This window comes from Eptatretus burgeri, chromosome 6 (assembly GCF_056783735.1).
Source record: "Eptatretus burgeri isolate ZD-2024b chromosome 6, Ebu_testis_v1, whole genome shotgun sequence".
Lineage (NCBI taxonomy): Eukaryota > Metazoa > Chordata > Myxini > Myxiniformes > Myxinidae > Eptatretus > Eptatretus burgeri.
The window spans coordinates 8,654,135-8,664,134 of NC_140966.1; the positions used below are offsets into that span (position 1 = coordinate 8,654,135).

Below are 10,000 nucleotides of genomic sequence, written 5' to 3' on the forward strand. Positions count from 1 at the left end.
ATACTAAAATACGCAATTTGGTGTCTGTCTGTCTGTCTGTCTGACTATTTTTTTTTTTTTACCATGATACATTCAGTTGTTAATTATCCATTCTCAACCAAACTTGACAGGAGGACTAAGGATTGCAAAATGGAGGTTGTCATGACTTCATTTCCCCCCTTCCTCAAGGGGGTTTTCTGCCATGGGCAAAATTCGTGTTAAGGTGTATATTTATGTTATGATAGCTATTCATGGTATTTTTCAAAGGACGCTTCGAAAAACAAAACTAATAACAACACTAATGATAATAGCATAATATTAATGTTATTTCAAAACAATATTTATATATTACTAAAACCCTCATCTTGTATGTATGTATGTATGTATGTATGTATGTATGTATGTTCCCGAAATACAGCCAAAACGGTACAGGATTGCACAAAAAATTCAAGGCCACCTTACTTACCATTCTCCTGTGGTGTGCAGTATCAAGTTTCATTCAAATCGGGCAAAGAAAAAAAATATTAAAAAACAATTCCCGGTTCAGTGGACTACTCTTCGAGAGAATTTGATCAATGCAAACAACCTTAGCGGTATAGTTCGCTGGAGCTATTTTGGGTTTTTTTTCTTTAAATGATTATTTTTTTCATCAACCGCTCTCACAACGGGAACCCAATGGGTTCACGGGTCGTCTAGTTAACACTAATAATATCCTCTCTCCCCAAGTGGTTTTCCCTCCTTGGACAAACAGCATGTTAACGTGTATAAATAAATACCTTATCATGGCGTTTCGTGGGGAAAACCACATTAAAACCACAGGGCAAATATTAAAACCCACAAACACATATGATTACCTTCTAAAACAGCCAATACTGCTGTTTAATACTAAACTGAAAGAAATCTGGAGGAATCCCCTCTTATATGTACATGCAATGACATTCCCTCTTATCCCCTCTGCGTAAACAACTGCCTTCCACTCACCCTACTCGCATGCAATACAATGAGATCTACTACGTACATGCAATACAATGAAAAACAAGCTAAGAAGAAACCCAGAGGACCCCTAGGCACCTCTGTGTCACCTATGTGTCTCTCTTTGAGATTCTCTCTCTTATGCGTACACAACTGGCTTCGGATTATGAAGCAATCAACTTATAACTTTACAATATGGGCTCATCAAGCATCTGATCCCACCCAGCGGGTCTCCGAGTCACCACATCCAGTTTCGCATGCCTCCGGGATGATGCGTTACCGCCACACACACTGGGAAAGACAATAATATCGTGTGTGGATACCGAGCGATAATTCAAGGTGCTAAGACAAGTCCAGCCCAGATGACGTTTGTCCAGCTCGCACTCGAGGCTGAATGGGAAGGGGAAAGACCAAGGAGGAAGAATGAACAAGAGGACTCCACTCACATGCAATACAATGAGATCTACTACTTACATGCAATACAATGAGAAACAAGCTCAGAACCCCAGAGGACCCCAAGGCACCTCTGTGTCACCTTCGTGTCTCTCCTTGAGCTTCTCTCCACAGCTCATGTGCACCTCCCTTTATTGTCTTCTACCCCTCCCCCTCCTCCACAGCCCCCCCCCACTAATCTCAATGGAGGGGTTGTGGGGGTCAGAGGTTCTCTCACTTCAGATAATTGGCATGCCAGGACGCTGGCACGATGTCTCTTAGCCATATGGCACGAAAAAACCAGCAGGATGTGGGCCGGCTGGCTTGAACCAGTTTTGATGGTTCATGGAGAGAGGAAAGCCTGATCGTGGCCAAACTGTGGTGAATCCTGTGCTGAAATGCATAAGAAATGTGTAAAGAGAAGTGTGTTAGAGGTGGAAATAACGTAAATGAGACATCAAACTAACACATTCGCAATGCATATCTACTCACTTGCAATACAGTACAGTTAACCAAGCAAATACCGTGGAATAACGAGCATAATACTAAAGATTGATAAGTGCGTTATACTTACACATTGTCAGCAATAACGAACTATGCTTCCCCATGGTCTTGGGTCGCTCACCTGGATTTATTTATTTTCATTCATTTATATTCTCATTTACCGACACCTTCCGAAGGCTCTGTGCTTTTTTTTTCCTGGTGGATGGGCTTCAATGTCTGTCGGCACCTGAAATTTCTGCTTTCTACATCACCCAAAATGTACCAAATATTAAGTCAGACAGTCAGTGGTGAGAAAGACCTTTATGTTTTAGATGTAAAATTAGAATGTGAGCATACGTATGTATAAAGTACGTACAATTAGAATGTGAGTTTGTGTATAAAGTACGTACAATTAGAATGTGAGTGTGTGTATAAAGTATGTAATATTAGAATGTGAGTATGTGTATAAAGTACGTACAATTAGAATGTGAGTGTGTATATAAAGTATGCAATATTAGAATGTGAGTGTGTGTATAAAGTACGTACAATTAGAATGTCAGTGTGTATATAAAGTATGTAATATTAGAATGTGAGTACGTGTATAAAGTATGTACAATTAGAATGTGAATACGCATATAAAGTACGTACAATTAGAAGGTGAGTGCGTGTATAAAGCATGTACAATAAGAATGTGAGTGTGGGTATAAAGTACGTACAATTAGAATGTGAGTGTGTGTATAAAGTATGAAATATTAGAATGTGAGTACGTGTATAAAGTAGGAAATATTAGAATGTGAGTACGTGTATAAAGTATGTACAATTAGAATGTGAGTACGTATATAAAGTATGTAATATTAGAATGTGAGTACATGTATAAATAATGTACAATTAGAATGTGAATACGTGTCAAAAGTATGAACAATTACAATGTGAGTGCGTGTATAAAGTATGTACACTTAGAATGTCAGTGTGTATATAAAGTACGTACAATTAGAATGTGAGTGTGTGTATAAAGTATGTACAATTAGAATGTCAGTGTGTACATAAAGTATGTAATATTAGAATGTGAGTACATGTATAAAGTATGTACAATTAGAATGTGAATACGTATATAAAGAATGTACAATTAGAATGTGAGTGCATGTATAAAGTATGTTTAATTAGAATGTGAGTACGTGTGTAAAGTATGTACAATTAGAATGTGAGTACGTGTATAAAGTATGTACAATTAGAATGTGAGTGCGTGTATAAAGTATGAAATATTAGAATGTGAGTACCTGTATAAAGTATGTACAATTAGAATGTGAGTACGTATATAAAGTATGTAATATTAGAATGTGAATACGTATATAAAGTATGTACAATTAGAATGTGAGTACGTGTATAAAGTATGTGATATTAGAATGTGAATACGTATATAAAGTACATACAATAAAAATGTGAGTACGCATATAAATCATGTAATATTACAATGTGAGTATGTATATAAAGTATGTCATATTAGAATATGAGTACATGTATAAAGTATGTACAATTAGAATGTGAGTACGTGTATAAAGTATGTACAATTAGAATGTGAGTGCGTGTATAAAGTATGTTTAATTAGAATGTGAATACGTGCATAAAGTATGTACAATTAGAATGCGAGTGCGTGTACAAAGTATGTTTAATTAGAATGTGAGTACGTGTATAAAGTATGTACAATTCGAATGTGAGTACGTATATAAAGTAAGTTAAATTAGAATGTTAGTATGTCTAAAAAGTACGTACAATTAGAATGTGAGTACGTATATAAAGTATGTACAATTAGAATGTGAGTAAGTGTATAAAGTATGTACAATTAGAATGTGAGTATGTGTATAAAGTATGTACAATTAGAATGTGAGTACGTATATAAAGTATGTACAATTAGAATGTGAGTACGTGTATAAAGTATGGACAATTAGAATGTGAGTATGTGTATAAAGTATGGACAATTAGAATGTGAGTACGTATATAAAGTATGTAATATTAGAATGTGAGTACCTGTATAAAGTATGTACAATTAGAATGTGAGTACGTATATAAAGTATGTAATATTAGAATGTGAATACGTATATAAAGTATGTACAATTAGAATGTGAGTACGTGTGTAAAGTATGTGATATTAGAATGTGAATACGTATATAAAGTACATACAATAAAAATGTGAGTACGCATATAAATCATGTAATATTAGAATGTGAGTACATGTATAAAGTATGTACAATTAGAATGTGAATACGTATATAAAGAATGTACAATTAGAATGTGAGTGCATGTATAAAGTATGTTTAATTAGAATGTGAGTACGTGTATAAAGTATGTACAATTGAATACGTATATAAATAATGTACAATTAGAATGTGAATACGTGTCAAAAGTATGAACAATTACAATGTGAGTGCGTGTATAAAGTATGTACACTTAGAATGTCAGTGTGTATATAAAGTATGTAATATTAGAATGTGAGTGTGTGTATAAAGTACGTACAATTAGAATGTCAGTGTGTATATAAAGTATGTAATATTAGAATGTGAGTACGTGTATAAAGTATGTACAATTAGAATGTGAATACGTATATAAAGTACTACAATTAGAAGGTGAGTGCGTGTATAAAGCATGTACAATTAGAATGTGAGTGTGTGTATAAAGTACGTACAATTAGAATGTGAGTGTGTGTATAAAGTATGAAATATTAGAATGTGAGTACGTGTATAAAGTATGAAATATTAGAATGTGAGTACCTGTATAAAGTATGTACAATTAGAATGTGAGTACATATATAAAGTATGTAATATTAGGATGTGAATACGTATATAAAGTATGTACAATTAGAATGTGAGTACGTGTATAAAGTATGTGATATTAGAATGTGAATACGTATATAAAGTACATACAATAAAAATGTGAGTACGCATATAAATCATGTAATATTACAATGTGAGTGTGTATATAAAGTATGTCATATTAGAATATGAGTACATGTATAAAGTATGTACAATTAGAATGTGAATACGTATATAAAGAATGTACAATTAGAATGTGAGTGCATGTATAAAGTATGTTTAATTAGAATGCGAGTACGTGTATAAAGTATGTACAATTAGAATGTGAGTACGTGTATAAAGTATGTACAATTAGAATGTGAGTGCGTGTATAAAGTATGTTTAATTAGAATGTGAGTACGTGCATAAAGTATGTACAATTAGAATGCGAGTGCGTGTACAAAGTATGTTTAATTAGAATGTGAGTACGTGTATAAAGTATGTACAATTCGAATGTGAGTACGCATATAAAGTAAGTTAAATTAGAATGTTAGTATGTCTAAAAAGTACGTACAATTAGAATGTGAGTACGTATATAAAGTATGTACAATTAGAATGTGAGTAAGTGTATAAAGTATGTACAATTAGAATGTGAGTATGTGTATAAAGTATGTACAATTAGAATGTGAGTACGTATATAAAGTATGTACAATTAGAATGTGAGTACGTGTATAAAGTATGGACAATTAGAATGTGAGTACGTATATAAAGTATGTACAATTAGAATGTGAGTAGGTGTATAAAATATGTTCAATTGGAATGTGAGTACGTATATAAAGTATGTTCAATAAGAATGTGAGTACGAATATAAAGTATGTACAATTAGAATGTGAGTATGTATATAAAGTATGTACAATTAGAATGTGAGTACGTATATAAAGTATGTACAATTTGATGTGAGTACGTACATAAAGTATGCACAATTCGATGTGAGTACGAATATAAAGTAAGTTTAATTAGAATGTGAGTACGTATTGAAAGTATGTACAATTAGAATGTGAGTACGTGGAAAAGTATGTACAATTAGAATGTGAGAATGTGTATAAAGTGAGTTTCATTAGAATGTGAGTACGTATATAAAGTATGTACAATTAGAATGTCAGTACGTGTATAAAGTATGTACAATTAGAATGTGAATATGTCTATAAAGTATGGAATATCAGAATGTGAGTGCGGGTATAAAGTATGTTTAATCGGGATGTGAGTACGTGTATATAGTATGTACAATTAGAATGTGAGCGTGTGTATAAAGTATGTTTTATTAGAATGTGAGTACGTGTATAAAGTATGTACAATTAGAAGGTGAGTGCGTGTATAAAGCATGTATAATTAGAATGTGAATACATATATAAAGTATGTACAATTCGAAGGTGAGTGTGTGTATAAAGTATGTTTAATTATAATGTGAGTATGTCTATAAAGTATGTTCAATTGGAATGCGAGTATGTGTATAAAGTATGTACAATTACAATGTGAGTACACGTATAAAGTATGTACAATTAGAATGTGAATACATGTATAAAGTATGTTTAATTAGTATGTGAATACGTGTATAAAGTGTGTACAATTAGAATGTGAGTACGTGTATAAAGTATGTACAATTAGAATGTGAGTACGCATATAAAGTATGTACAATTCGAATTTGAGTACTTATAAAAAGTATGTACAATTAGAATATGAGTATGTATATAAAGTATGTACAATTGGAATGTGAGTACGTGTATAAAGTATGTTCAATTAGAATGTGAGTATGTGTATGAAGTAAGTTCAATTAGAATGTGAGTACGTATATAAAGTATGTACAATTAGAATGTGAGTACGTAGATAAAGTAAGTTTCATTAGAATGTGAGTACGTATATAAAGTATGTACAATTAGAATGTTAGTACATGTATAAAGTACGTCCAATTAGAATGTGAGTACGTGTATAAAGTAAGTTTAATTGGAATGTGAGTACGTGTATAAAGTATGTACAATTAGAATGTGAATATGTGTATAAAGTATGTAATATTAGAATGTGAGTACGTGTTTAAAGTATGTACAATTAAAATGTGAGTACGTGTATGAAGTATGTACAATTAGAATGTGAATATGTGTTTAAAGTATGTAATATTACGGTGTGAGTACATGTATGAAGTATGTTCAATTGGAATGTGAGTACGTGTTTAAAGTACAGGTATGTGCAATTAGAATGTAAGTATGTGTATAAAGTATGTTCAATTATAACACGAGTACATGTATAAAGTATGTACAATTAGAATGTGAGTACGTGTATAAAGTACTTGCAGGGCATACTTACACATTGTGTGTAATTGTGTAAGTATACGAACTGTGCTTCCTGATTGTCTCGGGTCGCTCATCTGCATTTGCTTTTTCATTTATTTATTTCCCCCCCCCCCCCCCATTTATTTATCCTCGCTTTCATGTCCATCATCATGCAAAATTTCAGCTTTTTCCGTCACCTGAAAGCCCTGATGTTTAATATCTGTCAGTCAGCCAGTGGTTAGAAAGAGCATTATACTTTATATTAGATGTAAAATTAGAATGCGAGTGCACTATGTGTGTAAACTATGGGAGGGTATGCTTACACATTGTAAGCAATAACGATCTGTGCTTCCCCTTCTCTCGGGTTGCTCACCTGCATTCATTTTTTCATGTTTCTTTGTTTATTTATATTTTCATTTATGGACACTTTCCGAGGGTTCTGTGATTTTTTTTCCCGGTGTATCGGCTTTGATGTCTGTCAGCACACAAAATCACTGTGCTTCCAATTGTTTCTGCTTGCTCGCCTGCATTTATTTTTAAATTTATTTGAATTTATTTATTTTTTAATTTACGGATGCTTTCCGATGGTCCTGTGCTTTTTTTCCCTGATGTATGGGCTTCAATATCCGTCGGAACGCAAAATTTCAGCTTTCTACGTCTCCCGGGAACGTACCGAACAATAATATCACAGTTAGTGAGTCAGTCAGTCAGTTAGTGAGTGGTTAGAAGTAGCTTTTTTATAAGATAAGTGTGTTTGTACCGAGTTAAAGTGTTTCACCCCTTTCCAAGTCTCCACAGCTCACTTTACCACCATGGTTTGTAGTCCACTGGCCAAACAAACAGTTTTACGATGGCCGTTCCTTGACAGCGCAAAACACTTTCTCAGTACAGATGTGCCCATGTTGTCCACCTGCCTTGCCTGTCCAGGAGGATTTACCCAACACAACCGTACCCTATTCTACTCTATTGTTTAAAATCACTGCCCTCTCAGTGGACATCCTAGCGATGTATGACTTACCCCAGACAGATCCTGAATACAGGAGTAAATCTAACCTACTACAACACACAGTCCAAACTATTGTTTTCACATTCGTGCTATGGGCCCATGAATGCCGATAACCTTTGACAAAGCCATATTCCTTTGATCATCATAGAGTAAGTCAACACTTCCAGTCGAACTATTTATTTTGTATTTTTTTGTGGAGCTGGAATGTCAGTGGCATTGTATAATTTTTTTAATGAAAGGGATCTAATCACCAAGACATTAACCAAGAGCTTACCAACATGGTCTTTGCATTGTGACAAACCTCTCCCCTCCCCCCCCCTTCCTCCCACCAGCCCTCTTGCACCTCCCTCCCCCACTCTCCACCATTACATTTCCAGCTGCATGTCTGTTTTTAGTCTGCATATACCACATGTTTGCCAGCGAGATATCTCCGGTGTTGTGTTGGAATCATGGAGGTATGAGAGAGAAGAGAAAAAGAAGAAATGCCATCGAAAAAGCCTTAGAAACAAGAGCGTTTTTGTTACCCCCTCCCCCCCCCCACCCATAGAAGGTCACCTTGTGATGCAAATTGGGATTCTATTTCCTCTCCGGAAAGGAAATGATCGTGTTACAACACTGATATGACTGAGCAAATCTATTAATATGCTAATATCCATTTAGGGAGTTATATATCCTCAACCTTCATCATAACATGCATATATACAGTAATTATCATCACCCATTGAACTTCATCATCATCGATTGGTCCCAAGGGGTGAATCGTGGCTGTAAGTAATTGTTATATTGAAGATGAAGATGCAGAAAGGGAGATAAGGATTTATATGAAAAGCAAGTAAAGATAAGGACAAGGGGAGGGGAGATAGAGATAGAGATAGAGATAGAGATAGAGATAGAGATAGAGATAGAGATAGAGATAGAGATAGAGATAGAGATAGAGATAGAGATAGAGATAGAGATAGAGAGAGAGAGAGAGGTTTGAAAAAACAAAACCAAAAAGAGAGAGACATTGCATGTATGGGGGAGGGCGGATTTTACGGTTGGAAGGAGGGAGGAGAGGAAGGAGGAGGAGAAAGGGAGGAGAAAGCAACGGACGCAGACAGCCGGACGGATCTCATTGTGTGCATCGCAGCAAGTCTCTCCAGCTGTCTTGGCCGGCGTGCTCATCCTGGCGGGTAAGATTTCTCTGTCCTTCTCAATCCCTCGATACATCATATAGTCTATCCTGATTCCATGGAACAAGCGACCCATGCGCTTGCGAAACGCCGATAGCCCTCTCTCACTTCTGGTGACGTCACAAAGAGCGTTGTATGCAGCGTTATGATCTCTGGGCTTAAATCAATTTCCTCTGCTCAGTTATTCAAACACTTTTGCAAGCACGAACTGGATACCACCGCAGTAAAAATCAAATGACACACACGTAGACACACAAACACACGCTCTGACATCTCGTATCCAGCACAACCGTCCACACCGATTTTGCATGCGCATTGAGCCATGTTTACATCTGATATGAGAACATGTTGCGGCAGCAAATGAAAACTGCTTTTGCTTCACTTTCATTGAACTAGGTTGCATTGCAGCCACCTGTGTGCAGCGTCCAGGACGTGTACGAGGTCAAAATGAGGTTGCACTCCAACAGACTACATATGTTGTGCGGAACTCAATCTCGGTAATTAAGAGCTTAATAAGCTCCATGTATGGTGGGAAAAGCATCTCAACGATGGTCAACAGCGAAACCCATTGTGCATTCGTTGAATTAGGCCTAACGGTTAAAACGAATCAAAATCAGAGCAAAAATGCTTTGCTTGGTACACGCGAGCGTTGGGGTCTTGAAATCGGCGTGAAAATCTCTCCAAGGGGCGCAGGTGGTCGCCACTCGACGGAGTCGGGTTGTGTACATCATTTGCATCGTAAACAGGGTTGTTTTTTTGCTTCATCAAATGTTATCGTTGTGGTCAAGTGGCAGAGTCAACACGTTCAGGTTGTTTTTTTTAATTTTTATGAACTGCAACTACAAT

At 35.5% G+C, this 10,000-nt stretch overlaps 1 protein-coding gene and 1 long non-coding RNA gene across 3 annotated transcripts in view; one reads left to right on the forward strand and one right to left on the reverse strand.

Moving 5' to 3' along the window:
* The window catches only part of LOC147024201 (uncharacterized), a 22,115-nt gene that overhangs the window by 923 nt on the left and 11,192 nt on the right, over positions 1–10,000 (reverse strand). The window contains exons 2-3 of the long non-coding RNA XR_015058920.1: positions 1,476–1,776; positions 1–1,341 (exon numbers count right to left, since the gene is read on the reverse strand). The exon at positions 1–1,341 is cut by the window's left edge and continues 923 nt beyond it. This is a non-coding gene — a long non-coding RNA (uncharacterized LOC147024201). The remainder of the gene's footprint in view (positions 1,342–1,475; positions 1,777–10,000) is intronic.
* The window catches only part of LOC147024202 (stannin-like), a 72,890-nt gene continuing 71,917 nt past the window's right edge, over positions 9,028–10,000 (forward strand). The window contains exon 1 of one of the 2 annotated variants that reach the window (XM_085883872.1): positions 9,028–9,154. The gene's annotated coding sequence lies outside the window, so the exon portion shown is untranslated. The remainder of the gene's footprint in view (positions 9,155–10,000) is intronic. The other variant, XR_015058919.1, reaches the window with a different exon arrangement.